The sequence below is a fragment of the Carcharodon carcharias genome, chromosome 29, assembly GCF_017639515.1.
Source record: "Carcharodon carcharias isolate sCarCar2 chromosome 29, sCarCar2.pri, whole genome shotgun sequence".
Lineage (NCBI taxonomy): Eukaryota > Metazoa > Chordata > Chondrichthyes > Lamniformes > Lamnidae > Carcharodon > Carcharodon carcharias.
Genome location: NC_054495.1, coordinates 4,100,499 through 4,120,815, shown reverse-complemented (window position 1 = coordinate 4,120,815; position 20,317 = coordinate 4,100,499). Strand labels below are relative to the sequence as shown.

Sequence of the window (20,317 nt, the reverse complement as noted above, 5' to 3'; positions counted from 1 at the left end):
GTCCTCTTCCTCCCTTCTTGAATAATGATACTACGTTGGCTTTCCTCCAATCCTCTGGCACCTCTCCTGTAGCCAGAGAGGCATTGAAAATTATTGCCAGTGCCCCTGCTATCTCCTCCCTTGCCTCACTCAACAGCCTGGGATACATTTCATCCAGGCCTGGAGATTTATCTACTTTTAAGCCTGCCAGACCACTTAGAACTTCCTCCCTTTCTATGCTAATTTCTTTAGTAATATCACAGTCCTTCTGCCTGATTTCCATACCCATGTCGTCCCTCTCACTTGTGAACACCGACACAAGGTATTCACTTAGAGCTCTACTATGTCTTCCCGCTCCCCACACACAACACCACTATTGTCCTTAATGGGCCCTACTCTTTCCCTAGTTATCCTCTTACTCTTGGTGTACTTGTAAAATAACTTTGGAATTTCCTTTATTTTACCTGCCAATGTTTTTCATGCTCCCTTTTTGCTCTCCTAATTTCCTTTTTAAGTTCCCCCTACACAGAAAGGGGGATAGGGAAAGAGAGAAACGGGGGTGCAAGGGATGCAGGGGTGGGAGTGAGGCGGGTTGGGTTGGTTCGGGATGGGTATGTAGGGACGTGGGCTTTGGGCTATTAAGAGTGGAGTGTATGGGGGTGTTGTGGTTATGCGGCTGACGCTGGGTTGTTGTGGGTATGGTGGTGCTGGAGGTTTTGGGTGGTATGGATTGTGTGTGGGTTATTTGGGTTCTGGGGTGGGATTTGTTGGGGGTAAGCAATGGGGGTGTTGGGGGTATGGGGTTGCAGGTAGGTGTGTTGGCAGTATGTGGTGAGGTCTTTTGTCTATGGTGTGGGGGACTTTGGGGGTATGGGGTGGGGGGTGGTGGTATGTGAGTTGGGGAGAGAGGGGAGATATGTATGAATGAAAGAGGAATGGTTGGAAGGAGAGTTGGTATTGTCAGGAAGAATTCTGGTGGATTGGGAAGGAGGAAGAAAGTTGGGAAACTAGGCAAAGAGGTGAGGAGGAGGAAGGAATTTGAGGGGAGCGGGAAGGTGTGGAGTTTAGTTGCGGCTGCTGTATCGATGGGGAAGAAACTAACTCACGGGCCTGAGGGAGTAAATGGCCTATTGCTGTTCTGTTGCTAGAACTTTATTGTTGCTGTCAATGTAATTCTGTCCCCGAGAATCATATTGCTGTTGGTATTGAATAAAATACCCCTTGTGTGTAATGTTGACTGATTCAGCACAAGTTCTGTTTTATACTAGTGGAATGTTATGGACAAGGAAAAATACACGAAGATATTCTGAAACAAATGGACATTACTATATGTGGAGAAGATCCTGGGATTCCATGTATTCTGTTCGTTTACAAAATTTCTTGTGATATTGAGGATCTCCGCAACGCTCTACAATGAGTTCAAAGTAATATTTTTTTCATTGCAAATTTGCCTCTCTTGTAGTTTTTCACTCTATATTTTCTCTGCAATAGGTAGCCAGCATATTCCAGGCTGATACTCTCACTACAGTACTGAGGGAGTGCTGCACTGTTCGATCTGAGATGTTTAGTTCCCAACTCATGCCCTTTTTTGAGCCAGGTCTCCATTACCATCACAGCATCATATTTCCATGTGGTTATCTACATCAGCAGCTCACCAACCTTAATTGCTACACTCCATGGATGCATATATATATACACTTTGGTCCTCCTTGTATTTCCTCTCATTATTACCCCATCTTACTCACTTTCGTACTATCTGTCTCTCCCAGTTCATGTGCCTTGTTACACCTCTTTAATGTTACCTTTTGGCTCCTATTCTATCCTCTGATTGTACTAGCAAACTGCCCCATAATGATATTGGTCCCCGCTCTGTTCAGGTATAACTCATTCAGCCTGTAGTGGTCCCATCCCCCACCACCCGCCCGTATTCAGAACTATCGGTTGGAAAGTGAGAAAATCCAGTTCTGCACGTTTTTAATATCTTCCTTAGTGCTGAATTTCCATGTCTGTAAAATACCAAATCTCAATCTCTCTCTCTCTCTTTGTTTTGTTTGCTTTTCCTCACCTTCACCTTGGGAGGAGCCTCGCATTCTAATGTAGTTTATGTCTCAATTTCAAATTGCAGAATTTTCAGCCAGTTGAAACTTTTTGAATACCATATTTCAAAAATGCAGAGGTATAGCTTCATGACATCTCCATACCATGAAGAATGAACTGATTCATTCTCATTTCATTACAAGGTATATATTTTTTAAAAATGTAAACCAGCAAAAAGCACATTCACTCCTGTTCACTCTCTTAGCCTTGGTCTGGATTATCCCATCAGTTCTAACTGTGTCTCTAAGTTCTGGACTGGGTGTATGCATCTGCAATAAAATTCCATTTCCCTGCAATATGGATGATTTTAGATGATATGGTTGGAGAAACAAATTCGAACGGAATAACCTTGCGTTCTGATTTTTTCCACAAAGGTTAAGGGGTTATGGTTGCTATAGACTGTGGTGCCTAATTCCATTTTGGATGTATATCTCAAAATGTTTGAGAGGCAGTAATAAACCTGGGTTTCCTTTTCTACCTTTAGAATACTGTTTTTGATGTTTGTTCAGTTTTTTGGAGAAATACCTGATTGATCCAGATTTATATACCAGATTTATCCTCCTGGAGGTGGACAGCCTTGATGTCACTCGCATTGATGGCTACTTTAAATGCTTGGTTAAAGTCTGGAGCTACTGGCAGTGGTTCGTTTATAAATTGGTTTTCAGCTTTTCGAAAGCTGTCTGGCATTTCTTGGTCCATACTAATTTTCCTTTTTTCTATAGTAAGCTTGTCAGCGGGGCAGCTCCTGTGCTGAAGTTTGGGACAAGCTTGCGGTAGAGTCCACACATCCCTAAGAATCTCATGATTTCCTATTTTCTTGTAGCAATGGGAACTGTGCCATTGCTTGTATCTTTCCAGCTCAGGGCAGTACTTATCCTTGACCCACCACGTGTCCTAGATAGGTCACCTGAGCCTTGGTGAACTCACTCTTTGTGAGATTGACCAAAAGATCAGCTGACTGTAATTTCTGGAAGAGGGCTTCCAGTTGCTCTAAGTGAGTTTCCCTGCTGTCACTGTACAGCAGGAGGTCATCTAGGTACACTACGCAATTGGATAAACTCAACATTACCTGGATCTTCCACCTTTGGACGGTGGCTGGGGAATTTCTGAGTCCAAAAGGCATCACTCGACACTGGTATAACCCATCTGGAGTTATGAAGGCAGAAATTTCCTTCACGCGGGCGGTCAAGGTAACCTGCCAGTATCCTTTGAGTAAATCTATCTTTATAATGTAGGTGCGTTACCTACGCTATCTATGTGGTCTTCCAGGCAGGTTATCAGGAATGGGTTGGCTCTGGTCACTAACTACCACAAGGTGAATGCAATGCAAAGCCTTGTGGAGCTGTCCAGCTTGGGCTCAAGCACAACTGGGGAGCTCCAGCTACTGCTGCTGGGCTCAATTAGTTGGTGAGCCAGAATTTAGTTAATTTCCTCTCTAAACTGGACCAGCGTTTCTGGACCTAAATGATAGGAATGTTGCATAATGGGAAGGGGGGCCTGTCTCACATCCACATTGTGGGGAGGATTTTCTCCCCATCCGGGGGGGGCGGGGTTGGGATGGGAGCAGGTGCGTAGCCGATCACCACCCGCGATTGGCTGGGCACCACCATCCTAACGTCGGCGGGCCAGTTACGGCCCACCCAGCATGACGCGCACCCGGAAGCGCTGAGTGCTCCCCTGTGCGGGCGGGGGAAAAAGCTGAGCCGGGGCCTGCTCTTGCGTGAAAGAGTGCAGAAATCTCCGAGGCACAGAGCTGCTTCAGGGAGATTAGTTTGATTTTGAGCTGCCACATGTCAATGGACTTCAATAAAAACTTTCATTCAATTTAAAAACACTTCATGAAACCTCATCCCGCCCGTGGATGAGGTTTCATGATAAATGTGAAGGCTGCCTGGGCTCTTTGCCTGTCCACCAACCTTAAGGTTGGACGGGCAGCTTTGTTAATTAATTTAATTGATATTTAAATGACCTTTATAAGCCTTTGACTGTTTGACGGGCGCACAGCCGACACTGTTGCGTGCCCGCCAAACTGAAGATCTGAATGATGCACAGTGATGTCGGGACCCCTGCCTGATGTCATCACGAGTCATTTTACGTGTTGTCGAGCGGCCCTGCCCACGCTCGCTGACCTGAAAATTCAGGCCCATGTAGAGCTATGGTGGTGCAGCCTGGCTTGTCTTTACAGATATTATTAGATGCAGTGAGCACCCCTGTCGAGTCTCCTTGTTGTTTTGCACTTAGGTGGGTAAATATGGAGCCCAATTTCACTAGAATTTCTGTGTTTGTTAGCCGGATACTGGGTGGTTCAATGTGGGCCTCACCCACATCTTCCTCCAATTCATCCTCACTGTTCCCCTTGTCCTTGAAGTCTGTGGCTATGGGACAGACTGTTACCTGCTTGTCCCCTTCTCGGCTGTGATATTGTTTTATCATATTGACATGACACAGGCTTTACTTTTTTCCTGTGGATTAGGGTGCCAGTTAGGTGGTTTACCTCCTCAAGCTTCTTTGCTACTCTGAGCTGGGCTTTTAGATGATGACCTAATATTGGTAGGAGCATGAGCATGTAGTCTCCTGGCTGAAAGGTTCAGATACTGGCTTGTTTGTCTGCCTGATTATTCATAGCTGTTTAGCAGATATTTAGATGTTCTCGAGCCACTTCACAGGCTCTTGTGCATCGCTTGTGGAACACAGTAACATGGAGATTTCCTCCTCTTTTCTTAAAAAAAAATGACTGCTTGATTAGTTTCAGAGGCCCTTTCACTCAGTGTCCATAAACCAATTCAAATGGAGTAAAACCGGTGGACTAATAATGGAGTCTCTGGTTGCAAACAGAAGAAAACTTAGCCCTTTATCCCAGTCATCTGCCCTGATCACTGTTTTTAGGGTCTAGTGGTACCATTCGAGCATTCCCTGTGACTGCAGGTGATAAGCTGAGGTCTTTAGCTGGGTCACAACCAGGTTACTCAGAACCTCTTGGAGTATTCGGGGCATGAAATTGAGCCCTGATACGACTGGATCTAGGAGGGCATTCCATATTGGGTAAAGAATTGTGTTAATTCCACCACTATATTGGCAGATATGCTTCTCAGAGGAATGGCCTCTGGGAAGGGGATAACCGCTTTCATGATAGTAAGAATATACTAGTAGTCCCCTTTTATTTTGGGCAGGATTCCCACACAGTTCACCTCGCTGAATGGCTCCCCAAAAGCTGGCATGAGAATCATAGGTGCAGTTTTATTGTGGTTTGGGGTTTCTCCACACCTGGCAAGTTCTGCAAAACCTTGCTACATCCTTGTGACAGTGTGGGCAGTAAAAGTGCTGGCTGATGGCGCCTTGTGTTTTTCATATACTGACATGCCCAGCCGTCGGAATTTCATTGCTAGCCTTAATATTTCCCCATTGGACCTCAGCGGCACCACTACTTGGTGGATCACTGTCCACTCCTTGCTTGCAGGCCTGTGAAGTGGGGCCTCAGCTTCAGTTTGGGCAGTCTGAGCTGACTTTTTTAACAATGGATTAGCTTGTTGAGCAATCTACTTATTACCTACTTAAGACCCTCTAGACTCCTGAAAGAGATCTCTCATGACCAGACAGTAGGGTCATCTATCTGCAGTGCCATTTCAGTCTCCTCGGACGGAGTTTGTCTGGCCAGAGACCAGGTTATCTCTGTCAGGTCTGCAACTGTCTGCCTCCCTGTCCTCCAGCATCTTCTCTGAGACTACTGGGGATGCTATTACTTTTGATCCTGCCAGGTCATTGCAGAGGAGCAGGTCGATCCTGTCCACAGGCAAACTGTGGACACTCTCATGATCGCTGGTCCTGACACAAGGTTGCACTCCAGATGCACCCAATATAAGGGAAGGGGCACGTACTCTTCATCAATCCCCTTTACCCACACCTTGGCACTTACTGTACCCACTGGTGGAAAGGTCATGCTTTTCCCAGCAGTGGAGTTTGGCTGGCTCTTGTATCCCTCGGATTCAATATAGGCTTAATTGCCTTGTTCTGGGGAATTGGGGCCACTCTTCCTTTTGATACAAAATCTTTGCAGCTCTCGGGGATAATCTTTAAACTCACCTGCATTCACGGTAATGTATATACAGGGTTTTGCTGCCACAGTCAGAGCCATAACCTGGTCTGCTATGCTCCCTGTCTGATTCCCATTTTTTGCATGGGATTTGTGTGCCCAAACATATCCCATAACATCCAGCAATCAGCACAGCTATATTGCCTTGTGGCGGTTGAAACACACAGGCTTCTTGGCCTCATTCTTCTTTTCAGTGCCATCCTTTGTGGGCTGAAGAGGGCCCCCTGTGTTTCCAGCTGTCCCTTCTCTCCCACAGTTGCTCAGTTCCGTATCAGTCACCCACCTTCTATCCTTCTCAGTTGGTTGGGGGTGACTAGGGAAGGGTTTCCTTTGGGATAAGGGTTTGTGGATCAGTTCATAATTATAGGCCAGAGTTTCTGCCTGCCTGGACCCTGTTACTGTCTATTCCTCTGTGCTCTTATTCGGAAAGGTGTGGAGTTTTTGAACTCCTCGAGGAGAATTATTTCACAAAGGTTTCGTAGATGGCCTCAGTTTTAAGTGCCCATACACACTGGTCAGAAGCGAGCTGCTTAAGCCTTTCAAATTCCAGATACGTCTGGTTTGCTACACTGTTTCTTGAGGGTACGGTAGGCCTCAGGCACTAACTGGCACACACTTAAAATAGCCCTTTTTGCTGCCTCATATCCTGTGGCACTTTCCCTGTGAACGTTTCTGTCAGCAGCAGGGATCAGTGTTGGGCTGGCCACTTAACTGCTGCATTACCCATTCAAAAGATAAAAAGAAGGCGTCCACCTTTGCTTCATCAAACTTAGAGATTACATGGGCAAACCTGATGCACTGTAGGAGAAACAGCATGGAGAGGCAGCCTAATCTTAATGGTATAATATTGAGGGGGTACAAGAGCAGAAGGTCAGTGGGGTGCATATTCATAAATTCATGAAGGTGGCAGAGCAAGTGGATAAACAGTTGAACTGTTTGGGATACTTGGCATTGCATTAAAGGGCTTGGAATACATTTACAAATCTCTGGTTAAGCCCCAGCTGGAGTATTGTGTCCCAATCTGGGTACGGCACTTCAGGAAAGATTGCAGGACCTTGGAGAGGATGCAGATGGTTCACTCGGATGATATCAAGGATAATAAACTTCAGTTCTTCAGGTGCCATGTTATACAATGTCGGTGATCACGGCTCTCTAACTTTCACTTGAGAGCAGTCAACATCTTGGTGTAGTTCTCAAATCTTGTGTCTTCTCTGCTTCTTAAACTGTTGATGTATCTCTTCCTTTGTCTCCCTCTTGTTCTACTAGCTCAGTTTTACCAGTCACTATCAAATGTCCTAGTTTTTTTTCCCCCAAGTACATGCCCAAGGAATTATAGTTGTCTCTTGGTCGTCATCAAAAGTTCTTCTTGTATGTCTGCTTTCCTCAAAACTTCTTCATGAATTGTGTGTGTTATCCAACTAATCTTCATCGTATGCCTCAGAAACCTTTTATCTTCCATTGGCTTGTTTACATTACGACCTTCAGACCCATATAATAGTACTGAACATATGTAGCATTTTAATAATCGCATTCTGCTTTCCATAGAGATGTTATTTCTAAAGAGGTCTGACATTTTTGTGACAGTTGTTTCGCTAGTGTTAATCACTTCCTGATGTGTTGATCACTTTTCCCATCAAATTTTATTGGGCTACCCAGATGAAAAAATGATCCTACTAGTTTTATTTCTTTCAATTTCACTATTATTTTGCATCTAAGTGTAATCCTTTTCTTTGATATTTCCATACATACTGTTTTGCTGCTGTTTAATGATGATCCATATCTGTAACTGTTGGTTATGATTGTGTCTAAGAGTCTTTGTAGACTTTCCTCCATGTGTCATTAATACTGTGTCATTTGCATATGTCAGATTATTCATGTAATTATTTGGAGAAGACAGGATTGTTCTCCTTAGAGCAGAGAATGTAATGCAAAGATTTAGTAGAGGTGTTCAAATTACTTCATGATTTTGGATACAGCAAGCTGGGAGAAAGTTTCTTCTGGGTCAGTGGGCCAGTAACTAGGGGCCATAGATTTAAGATAATTGATAAAGGAACAAGAAAGAAACTAAGAAGAAATTTCTCCACACAGTGGGTTGTTAAGATCTGGAATATGAAAGGCTGGTGGAATGGACTCCTGTAGGAATGTTTGAAAGGCTTGTATTTGAAGAAGACTAATTTACACGGTTTTGGGAGAAAAAGCTGTGGTGTAAGTTTAAATCAGAATGCTCTTTCAAAGAGCCGGTACAGGCACGACAGGTGGAATGGCCTCCTTGTGCTTTGGATTCCATGAGAATTTCATGGCTCAGTGAGTTGCCCTGAAGTCACTGCCCGCCAGCGTAGGGCTAAGTTTTCATGGCTGTGGGGAATGAGCAGGTAGCGAAGTGGAGTTAATTGCCAGCATAGGCACAATAGTTCAAATAACCTCCTGCACTGTATCATTCTATGACTTTTTAATATTTTGTTTTGACACAGAAATAATTGCTATTAAAGACATAAATGGGAAAGCAACTAAAATAAATCTGTTAATTCCACAATAGTGAATCGGGGAATACAAAGGGAAGACATATGCACCATGATCCTGCTGGAAAAGGTTTGGAATAAACAAGATAAGCCAATAGAAGTAGATCACCAAGGTGTGTTCGATGAAGAAACTGTGGTTGTGCGAATTCTCTGGGGAGAGCAGTGGTCCGGTGCCAAAGTTCAGAAGGGACCCAGATACCAGAACGCAATGGAGAAAGTTAATCGGAGCATCAGGGTGAGAGAACACAATTGAAGGTAAGTATCATGAAATCTAAGGCAAGTGACTACAGGTGTGCACAGGAACCATTGATACAGCGTTTTATGTGATGTGTAACATTTCTGATGGAGCTGAAAATCATATGAATGTACAGAATTGTAAAAGGAACTGCTAAGTCAGCCAGATGCCATAAGATTTATTTTGCTTATTAAACACTAATTAAATCCAATAGGCATTCATCATATTTATGGTCTGTGTTTCTGGTTTCATCCATTAATGGAAACATCTCTGTCGACTGCATCAAAACCTTTCGTAATCTTAAAGACCCTAATTGGGCCCTGTCTTAGTTTTCTTCCTAAAGGAAACCATCCCAAGCAGATTCCTGCAGATATAATGTCTCAGTTCTAATATCATTCCAATAAAGTATTATTGCAACTTCTCCAATGCCTCTGTATTCTATTCATAATATAGAGATCAGACTGTTCTCAATACAAGTGTGGTCTAACCAAGGTTCTATACAATATTAAAATAATTTCTCTGCTTTTCAATTCCATCCCTCTAGAAATGAATCCAGAGCTTTGTTTGCCTTTTAATGGCCTTATTAACCTGAATCACTACTTTTAATAATGTGATGGCCATACCAAGCCTGAGTTTTATTCTCCTACTCACTTCTCAACTAGGAATTTCATACCATTTCGTTTCTCCTACAGTGCTTCAAGTTAGCCCACATTTGCAGCTTCCTCTGCTTTTACACAGGGCTGCATGCATGCATACGAACATATGAATTAATAGCTCCAAAGACTCTCAATTCTCTGAGAAAAATTCAACACAATTCAACACAACTGCTCTAGTTCTGAGGAAATGCTTGTACTCTATTAAGGCAAGAACTATTGAATTGCAATCTACTTCCAAGTAAGATGCCCATCGGGAACGAAGAGCATTACTAATCTAGCCTGTTGCTTAACAGAATTATCGCACTTAAGATACTTTGCATTCTATTTTCACCTTTGCCACCTTTTGAAGCATCATGTATTCCAAAGAATTGCCATAGGCACCTTTGGACTGAGTGATTCTTTTTAATATTCATCTGTTGTGATGTTGGAATTATTTCAATAAAAACACATTTAAGGGAAAGCGGCTAAAATGAGTCTCTTAATTCCACAAGCGTGATTTCTATCCTGTTGTCCATGGATTGCTAACCAACAGGACCCAGTTCTGCAGCATAGACATTTGGTCTTAGCTCTTAAGACAATAGATTGAGCATCTGTATTTCTGATGATCTAGGTAAACTTAAAAGATCTCATGGCCTGTATTTCGAAGAGCAGAGGAGTTTTCCCAGTGTTTTATTCATTCATGGGATGTGGGTGTTGCTGGGCATTTATTGCATCACTAATTGCCCTTGTTCAGAGGTCATTGAAGAGCCCACCACAGGTATGGACAACAGATTTCCTTTCCTAAAGGGTATTAGGTGGGATTTTATGACGATCAGAAATGGTCATCATCAGACTTTTAATTCCAAATTTTTATTGAATTCAAATCTCACCATCTGCTGTGGTGGGATTCGAACCCTAGTCCCCAGAGCATTACCCTGGGTCTCTGGAATACTAGTCCAATGACAATACCACTATGCCACCACATAGTGACCAATATCTGTCCCCAACCAGCACCACTTAAACAGAATTATTGGGTGATTTAGCTCATTGCGTTTTATCGAAAACTGTTGTGCACAAATTGACTGCCACATTTCCTACATTACAAACAGTGACTACACTGAAGAAGTACTACTATGTGGCTGTATAGTCTTTACATTTAATCTTATCAATGCTTCCTGCTTCTTGACTCCATAACTACTGGAAACAGTTTGTTTCTACCTTCCCTCATCTTTTATGTCTTTGGATTTCTTCATTCATGTAGATGGATCTGAACAGACTCTAAAGCCTCAACCTCGTTCCTATAATGTAGAGCCCATTATTGTACACTGTACTAAAATGGAAGTTGCAACATTTGCTATTGGTTTAACATTATCTCTTGGCTTTAGATTTCATATTACTGGGATACACAATGAGAAATTAAATGTGAACATACCATGCAATCCACCCAAGGATGCGGAGGAAAGCACACATGGAAATATTAAAGGTGTTGGTCACGATCTTCCTCTCCTTAGTGTTGCTAGAGGACTGGAGGATGGCAAATGTTACACATTTGTTCATAAAAGAAAATAAGAAATATGGACAGGAGTAGACCACATGGTTTATTGAGCCTGCTCTACCATTCAATGTGATCATGGCTGATCTGATTTTAACCTCAACTCCACATTTCCACCTACCCCCAGTAACCTTTTCATCCCCTAGCTTATCAAGAATCTATCTACCTCTGCCTTAAAAATATTCAAAGACTCTGCTCCCACTGCCTTTCGAGGAAGAGAGTTCCAAAGACTCATGAACCTCTGAGAGAAAAAAAATTCTCCTCATTTCTGTCATAAGTGGGTGACACCTTATTTTTAAACAGTAACCCCGAGCTCTAGATTCTCCCACAGAGGAACCATCCTTTCCACATTCCCCTGTCAAGACCCCTCAGAATCTTATATTCTTCTAAGACTTCCTTGATAAAAGATTGCAGCATTTTACCAACAACTGATGTTAGTCTAACTGACCTGTAGTTCACTACTTTCTCTCTTCCTCCTTTCCTGAAAGTGTTGTAACATTTGCCAACTTCCAAACTAGTGGGACCATTCCTGAATCTGAGGAATTTTGGAAAATCATAGCTCACACATCCACTAGCTCTGCAGCTATCTGTTTTAGAACCCATGGGTGAATACCATCAGGTCCTGGGGATTTGTTGGATTTTAGTTCCTTAAGTTTCTCTCTACTGATATTAATTTTCCCGATTTCCTCACCCTCTTTTAGCACCTAGGTTATCATCTATTTCTGGTATGGAACTTGTGTCTTCTACTGTGAAGACAGACACAAGATATTTGTTGAATGCCTCCGCCATTTCCTTGTTCCCCATGATAATTTATCTTGTCTCTGCTTCTGAGTGACCAATGTGTACTTTAGCTACTTTCTTCCCTTTTATGTACTTTAAAAGCTCTTATAATCTGTTTTTATATTCCTGGCTATTTTACTCTCATATTCTATATTTTCCCTTTTTATAAACGTTTTGGTAGCCCTTTGCTGATTTCTAAAACAACCCCAATCCCCAGGCTTGCTACTGATTTTTGCAACATTGTAAACATCATCTTTTCATCTAACCATATCCTTCACACCCTGAGTGAGCCACGAAAGGGTCGTCCTTATTGGGTTTCCGTTCGTCAATACAATGGGCAGAATTTTACAGCAGCGGGAATTTACGTTCCCACTGAACTCAATGGGGTTTATAATGTCTCGCTGCATTTTATGGCCCCGTTCCCCCAAACGGGGCCCTAAAATTCTGCCCAATGTATTTTTGTTGAAGGTTTTGAATTGTTTCTTTATATGTTTCCCGTGGTTCATTTACCCCCGTATCTTTTAGTCTATTCACACAATTAACCTTAGCCAGTTCTCCCCTCATATCTATGTAATTTGCTTTAAGCTTGATTTTTATTTGCTATTGGAATATGTCGCTTTCAAACTTTATGGTTATGGCATTACTAATTATCCCTGCTTCATTACACAATACTATCCCGAATCGTTTCAACTACATACTGCTCCAATGAAAGGTCAGGAAAAATTCTACAACTCATCTTCTAGACCACTATTGCCTACTTGATTGTCCCAGCCTATATAAGATTAAGGTTCCCCACAATTATTACATTTCCTTTGTGACAAACTCTGATTTCTTGTTAAATGCTCTGCCCAACAGGATAACTACTGTTAGGAGGCCTATAAACTACTCCAACCAGTGTTTTTTCTTGTTACTTTTAATTTCTACCCACATTGATTGTACTTCATGATCTTCAAAGGCCGGGTTCTTTCTCACTAATGTCCATATGTCATCCTCTACTATGAGGGCTACTCCATCTCCTCTGCCTTTTTGCCTGTCTTTCTGAAATATTGTGTACCCTGGAATATATATTTCCCACCCTTGATCTCTGGAATGTCTCTGGAATGGCAATTTAACCTAATTATTTACCTCTTTTTGTGCCACTAATTCATCTATCTGATTGAAAATGCTTCATGCAATCAGATAAACTTTAATTTCATTTTTTACTTCTATTCCCTGTAATGACCTTATTCACTGATGTACAATTTTTGTTAAACTTTGTCCTTTCCTGTCGCACTCTGCTTGTCTTTACCCACATCACTATACTGTTTCAATACCTCAACCTTTGCTTTGGATTTCTAATCTCCCTTTACCCAAACCCTCCCCCCTCACCCCCACCCTTTTAGATTAAAACTCTGTCCACAGCCCGAAGAGGAGAAAGCAACTTTAATGGTGTAAAGATTTTAGGAACAATAATCTGGAAGAAAATTAATATCCACATGGACAAGAATGGACTAATATAGGAAAGCCTATGTGGATTTAATTAGAGCAAATCATATTTGATTGAGTGTTTCACGAGGTAAGATAGAGAATGCATGTGGTCAGTACAGTTGAAGTTCTACATGTGGACTTCTAAAAGCATTTGATAAAGTGTCACATATTTGGCTTGTTAGCAGAATTGAAGTCTATAAGATTAATGGGGAACAACAATATTGATACAAAATGTTGAACTGAAATTGTGTTTTAGACTGGAAAGATATTTATTGTGGCACTTCCCTAAGGTTCAGTACTCTGACTACTGCTGTTTTTTGATATTCCTTAAACACTTGGAATTAGAGCTACACAGCACAATTTTGAAACTTGCATATGAAGTAAAACTTGGAAGCGTGGTAAACGGTGAGGAAACTAGCACTCTTGTGCCTTGTACGTGGCCAGCAGGCTTTGGGGAGACAGGAGATGAGTTTCTTGCTGTGAAATTCCCAGCCTCTAGCCACAGTATTTATGTTTCTGGTCCAATTCAGTTTCTGGTCAATTGTAACCCCCAGGATTTTGATGGTGGGGGATTTAGACAATGGTAATGCATTGAATGTGAAAGGGAGATGGTTAGATTCTCTCTTATTGGATATGATCATTGTCTGGCACTTGTGTGGCACAAATATTACAAGACACTTATGAGTCCAAGCGTAGATATTGTCCAAGCTTTGCTTCATTTGGATATGGACCCCTTCAATATTTGAGGATTTGTTAATGTACTGAATACTGTGTAATCATCAGCGAACATCCCCACTTCAGAGGAGTCATTTTTATTTCACGTTCAAAAACCCAGGGGAGGAGTGTCAGCAATGTCCCACTCCACAGACACAATGGGGAGATGGAAAAAAGGACTTTTGCAGTACAAGAGCCACAGAAATGAATATTAGTTCAAGTATTTTCCAGAGTATCAAGTTAAGTCCAATGAGGAATCCTTTCATGGAGGAGTTCGAGCGTAGCTGGCTGAAGACCAGGATTTTCAGTTAGTGCTGACTGCAAAATTAAATAGGTTTGCAGAGACTGGGTCAGTTCTGGGGTTGGGGGGCAGTTGTTTATCTGTGTCTGGAACTGGCTCTGATTTCAGGACTGATAATGTCCCAGTCATATGTTGCTGAAAGGATTACCATCCATATTGAGGGTCTGGTGTTGGGAAGCTATTGTCTAGGCAGACCCACTGACTTTGTTAGCAAGGTGAGCTTATCAGATGCAAATGACGTTCCTTTGATTCGGTTTTGAAATCAGCCTAGTCAGTCCCAGGCCTATGAGTCTATTAGCAGTTCCGTATGGGTCTGTACAATGAGGTGTACAATGAAATTCCAGAATCTGAGAAAATAATTGTTTTGTTCTTGTAACTCCTGCGGGGTGCTCCCAGACAAAGCTAATCCTGTGGTCATGTGACTTGTAGCAGCCATTACTTTTGAGTTCAGCATAAAGTCCATTTTTAAAAAATAGCAATCAGGATAAAATTTTGAACATACCATGCTGGAATTCTTCTCATGTTGTAGGAAGCCAACAAGCTTTTGAGCCATGTATTCATCTCTAATTTTTTTAAATTATATTATTTTATGGGATGTTTGCATCACTGGCAAGGCCAACATTTGCTGCCCATCCATAATTGCCCTTGAACTGAGTGATTTGCTAGTCCTGGGAGCTGAACAGAGGCAGTCGGGAACAGCATGTATAGAGCCTGAAATCAGAGTGTGGCCTTTCCTACCTGGGAGCTGAACAGAGGCAGTCGGGAACAGCATGTATAGAGCCTGAAATCAGAGTGTGGCCTTTCCTACCTGGAAGCTGAACAGAGGCAGTCGGGAACAGCATGTAGAGAGCCTGAAATCAGAGTGTGGCCTTTCCTACCTGGAAGCTGAACAGAGGCAGTCGGGAGCAACATCTCAGCTGCTGAAGAAACTGAGCAAAAAAAACCAACTGTGACATCACAGGAAACTAGTAAACTGATTGGCCGGCAAGTATTTGGTGTAAAGGACATAATAATAAGAAAATAATTCATTAAATAGAACACAGTAAGGACAGGGCAGGGTGTGTTGCAACTGTAGTATGTGGGAGCTGGTGGACACCAGTCTGAAGCAGTCCATGTCCAAATGTAGCAAGACCTGAACAACATTCAGCTTTGGGCTGCTAAGTGGCAAGTAACATTAGCACCACACAAGTGCCAGGCAATGACCATTTCCAACAAGAGAGAATCTAAACATCTCTCCTTGACATTCAATGGCATCAGCATCTCTGAATCCCCCATTACTAACATCCTGGGGGAAATTGAACTAGACCAGCCATACAAATACTGTGGATACAAGAGCAGGTCAGAGGCTAGGAACCCTGCGGCGAATAACTCACCTCCTGACTCCATAAAGCCTGTCCACCATCTACAAGACACAAGTCAGGAGTGTGAGGGAATACTCTCCACTTGCCGGGATGGGTGCAGCTCCAACAACACTCAAGAATTGTCCAGGACAAAGAATTTAGGGAGCTAGGTAGCAGATTAAAGAGCAGGAGCTCAAAGGTTGTAATCTCTGGATTACTTCCTTGTGCCATGTGCTAGTGAATATAGGAATAGGAGGAAGGAGAGAATGAATGCATGGCTGAAGAGATGTTGCAGGAGGGAGGGCTTTAATTCCTGGATCACTGGGTCGGTTTCTGGCAAAGTTGGAGCCTGTACCAGTCGAACCAGAACAGGACCAACATCCTTGTATGGAGGTTTGCTAGTGCTGTTTGGGGACGGGGGGGGGGGGGGGGGGGGGGGGGGGGCCTTAAACTAATTTGGCAGGGGCGTGGGATACAGAGTGGAAGTATGGTAGGGGATGCTGCACAGCCAAATATAGAAGAGAAACTAAGTCAGTCTGGAAGGAAGAGCAAATATAGACCTGTTAAGGCGCAAGGGAAATAATGCAAGGCTGGATTGCATCTATTTTAATGCAAGGAGTCTTACAAGTAAGTCAGATGAATCAAGGGCATTGATTAACACATGGGAATATGATATTGTTGCTATCACAGAGACATAGTTGAGGGAAGGGCAGGACTGGCAGCTCAATATTCCAGGGTATAGAATCTTCAAGTGTGACAGGGGGTGGGGGATGTAAAAGAGGAGGTGGAATTGCCCTATTGATCAAGGAGTCAATTTCTGCAGTAAGGAGGGATGGTATCCTAGAAGGTTCCTCAAATTAGGCCATATGGGTAGAACTTAAAAAGGGGCAATCACTTTGCTGGGAGTGTACCATAGTCCTCCAAACAGTCAGGGGGAGATGGAGGAGCAGATATGTATGTAAATCTCAGAGAAGTATAAAAATAATAGGGGTATAATAGCAGGGGGTTTCAACTTTCCTAATATTAACTGGGACAGTCTTAGTGTGAAAGGCTTAGAGGGGGCAGAATTCTTAAAGTGCATCTGGCAAGGCTCTTTAATCTAGCATGTAGAAAGTCCTACAAGAGAAGGGGCAGTACTGGACCTAATCTTGGGGAATGAAGCCAGACAAGTGTTAGAAGTTTCAGTGGGAGAGCATTTCAGGGATAGTGACCATAACTCTAAGATTTAAAGTAGTTATGGAAAAGGACAAAGATGGACCAGAAATAAAGGTCCCGAATTGGGGAAGGCCGATTTCAATACGATAAGTCAGGATCTGGGAACAACTATTTGTAGGAAAGTCTACGTCAGACCAGTGGGAGTCATTTGAAAAGGAAGTAGTGAGAGTTCAGGGCCAACATGTTCCCGTAAAGGTGAAGGCTAGGACCAACAAGTCAAGGGAGCCCTGGATGTCAAGGGGTATAGAGGATTGGATAAGGGGAAAAAAGGAAGCTTATGGTAGATACAGGGGACTGAAAACAGCGGAAGCCCTAGAAGAGTATCGAACGTTTAAGGGGGTACTTAAAAATGTGATTAGGAGAGCGAAGAGGGGGCATGAAAACACACTGGCAGGTAAGATAAAGGAAAATCCCAAGGCATTTTATAAATATATTAACGGCAAGAGGATAACCAGGGTAAGAATAGGGCCCATTAGGGACCAAAGTGGCAATTTGTGCATGGAGCCGGAGAACGTAAGTCAGGTTTTGAATGATTACTTTTCATCTGTGTTCACTATGGAGAAGGACGATGTAGGTGTACAAATCATGGAGGGGGGACTGTGATATACTTGAACAAATTAGTATTAAAAGGGAGGAGGTATTAGCAGGTTTAAAAGTGGTTAAATCCCCAGGGCCAGATGAGATGTATTCCAGGCTACTATGTGAGGCAAGGGAGCAGATTCCAGGGGTTCAAATCCTCTCTGGCCACAGGAGAGCTGCCAGAGGATTGGAGTACAGCGAATGTGGTACCATTATTCAAGAAGGGTAGTAGGGATAAACCAGTTAATTACAGGCCAGTGAGTCTAACATCAGTGGTCGGGAGACTATTGGAAAAATTCTGAGGGACAGCATTAATCTCCACTTGGAGAGGTAGGGATTAATCAGGGATAGTTAGTATGGCTTTGTAGGGGAGATCCTGTCTAACAAATTGAATTGAAATTTTTAAGGAGGTGACTAGTTGTGTAAGTGAGGGACTGTAGTTGATGTAGTCGGTGAGGCTTTGGACAAGGTCCCACATAGGAGAATGGTCAAGAAGGTAAGAGCCCATGGGATCCAGGGCAATTTGACAAATTGGGTCCAAAATTGGCTTAGTGGCAGGAGGCAGTGAGTAATGGTCGAAGGTTATTTTTGCGATTGGAAGCCTGTGACAAGTGGTGCACCATAGGGATCGGTGCTGGGACCCTTGCTGTTTGTAGTGTACATTAAATTTTAGATGTGAATATAGTAGGTATGATCAGTAAGTTCGCAGATGACATGAAAATTAGAGGTGTCATAAATAGTGAGGAGGAAAACCTTAGATTACAGGACAATATAGATAGGCTGGTAAGATAGGCAGAGCAGTGGCAAATGGAATTTAATCCTGAGAAGTGAGATGATGCATTTTAGGACTAACAAGGCAAGGGAATACACAATGAATGGTAGGACCCTAGGAAGTACAGAGGATCAGAGGAACCTTGGTGTACATGTTCATAGATCCCTGAAGGCAGCAGCACAGGTAGATAAGGGGTTAAGAAAGCATATGGGATACTTGCCTTTATTAGCCGAGGCATAGAATATAAGAGCAGGGAGGCTATGTTGGAGCTGTGTAAAACACTAGACAGGCCACAGCTGGAGTGCTATGTGTAGTGCTGGTTACCACACTATAGGAAGGATGTGATGGCACTGGATAGGATGCAGAGGAGATTCACCAGGATGTTGCCTGGGCTGGGGTGTTTCAGCTATGAAGAGAGTCTGGATCGGCTCAGGTTGTTTTCTTTAGAGCAGAGAAGGCTGATTGGGCACCTGATAGAGGTGCAGAAAATTAACAGGGTTATAAAAGCAACGTTCCCTCTTAGCAGAGGTGTCAATAACCAGGGGGCATAGATTTAAGGTAAGGGGCAGGAGGTTTAGAGGGGATTTGAAGAAAACTTTTTCACCCAGAGGGTGGTAGGAATCTGGAACACACTGCCTGAGGAGATGGTAGAGGCAGGAACCCTCACAACATTTAAGAAATATTTAGGTGAGCACTTGAAACGCCATAGTGCACAGGGCTATGGGCCAAGTGCTGGAAAATAGGATTAGAACAGATAGGTTCTTGATGGCTGGATATGATGGGCCAAAGGGCCTGTTTCTTTGCTGTATAACTCAATGGGCAGAATTTTCCCCCCCATTGCGGGGGAAGCTCAGGAGTGGACACGCCTCTGATCAGCGCCCCCAATTGGGGGCACGCCGCCATTTTATGTGGGCGGACCAATTAAGCGCTATGTGCTCCTTGTGCAGGCCGGGGGCTTGTTCCTTCAGTCGAGAGTGTGCTCTTTCACACGTGTGGCCAAATTTCAAAATGGTAAATGCAGAAAAATAAAATTTCCCTGACATGTCTCCTCATGTGACACTGTCACATGAGTTGGGACATGTCCATCACTGATAAGAATGTGGAATCTACCTGGTGAATCTTCTCTGAACTGCTTCAAATGCAAGTATATTCCTGCTTAAGTAAGGAGACCAAAACTGTGCACAATTCTCCAGGTGATGAAAGGTCACGGACCTGAAACATTAACCCTGTTTTTCTCTCTGCAGATGCTGTCTAACCTGTTGAGTATTTCTCACTGTGACCTTGCACTGGAGTGTGACCTCAATGGAGTGTGAGAGTTTGGTGAGCTGAGGGAATCGTTATAGTGTAGAAAGAGGCAATCCGGCCCATCAAGTCTGCACTGGCTCTCTGAAACAGCATTCTGCCTCGTCCCACTCGCCTGCCTTATCCCCGTAACCTTGTATGTTCTTTCTTTTCAGATAGCAATCCAATTCCCTTTTAAATATCTCAATTGAACCAACCTCCACTACCCTCTCAGGAAGTTAGTTTCAGACTCCAAATGCCCTCTGGGTGAAAATATCTTTCCTCACATCACTTTTACTCCTTTTGCCAATTATTTTGAATCTGTGTCCTCTAGTTCTTCATGCTCTCTTGAATGGGAACAGTTTCTCACTATTTACCCTGTCCATACCCCTCAGGATTTTGAATACCTCTATCAAGTCTCCTCTCAGCCTTCATTTGGACTGTCTGTTGCTCGTAGGAGACCTGGACAGTGACGATGTCCTTTATTTGAATAGATTCTCCATGTATGTTAATTTAGCGGTTGTCCACTCCAGGTTTATTGGCTGTCTTCCTTCATTAAGGTACCTGAAAGTGTGTTCTCCTAGCACCGTAGTTGAGGCACCAGTATCTACTTCCATTCTCAGTGGTTTCTTTTAGGAAAGAGAGATAGTTTAAGTAAGTTATGTTTGTATTTGTAGGTGTTAGGAATGAGTTTTAGCTTTAAAGTTTAAGTTTGATTTGTATTTCTGTACCTGTATGCTAAAAAAGGTCAAATTGTGTTT

At 43.0% G+C, this 20,317-nt stretch overlaps 1 long non-coding RNA gene across 1 annotated transcript; it reads left to right on the top strand.

Annotated features, from left to right (window-relative positions):
* The first annotated feature begins 1,252 nt into the window (after nt 1-1,252).
* On the top strand, nt 1,253-19,810 carry LOC121271121. Its single transcript, XR_005941673.1, has 3 exons — nt 1,253-1,403; nt 8,703-8,940; nt 19,520-19,810. It is a non-coding gene; the product is annotated as an uncharacterized LOC121271121 (long non-coding RNA).
* Nucleotides 19,811-20,317: the final 507 nt, after the last annotated feature.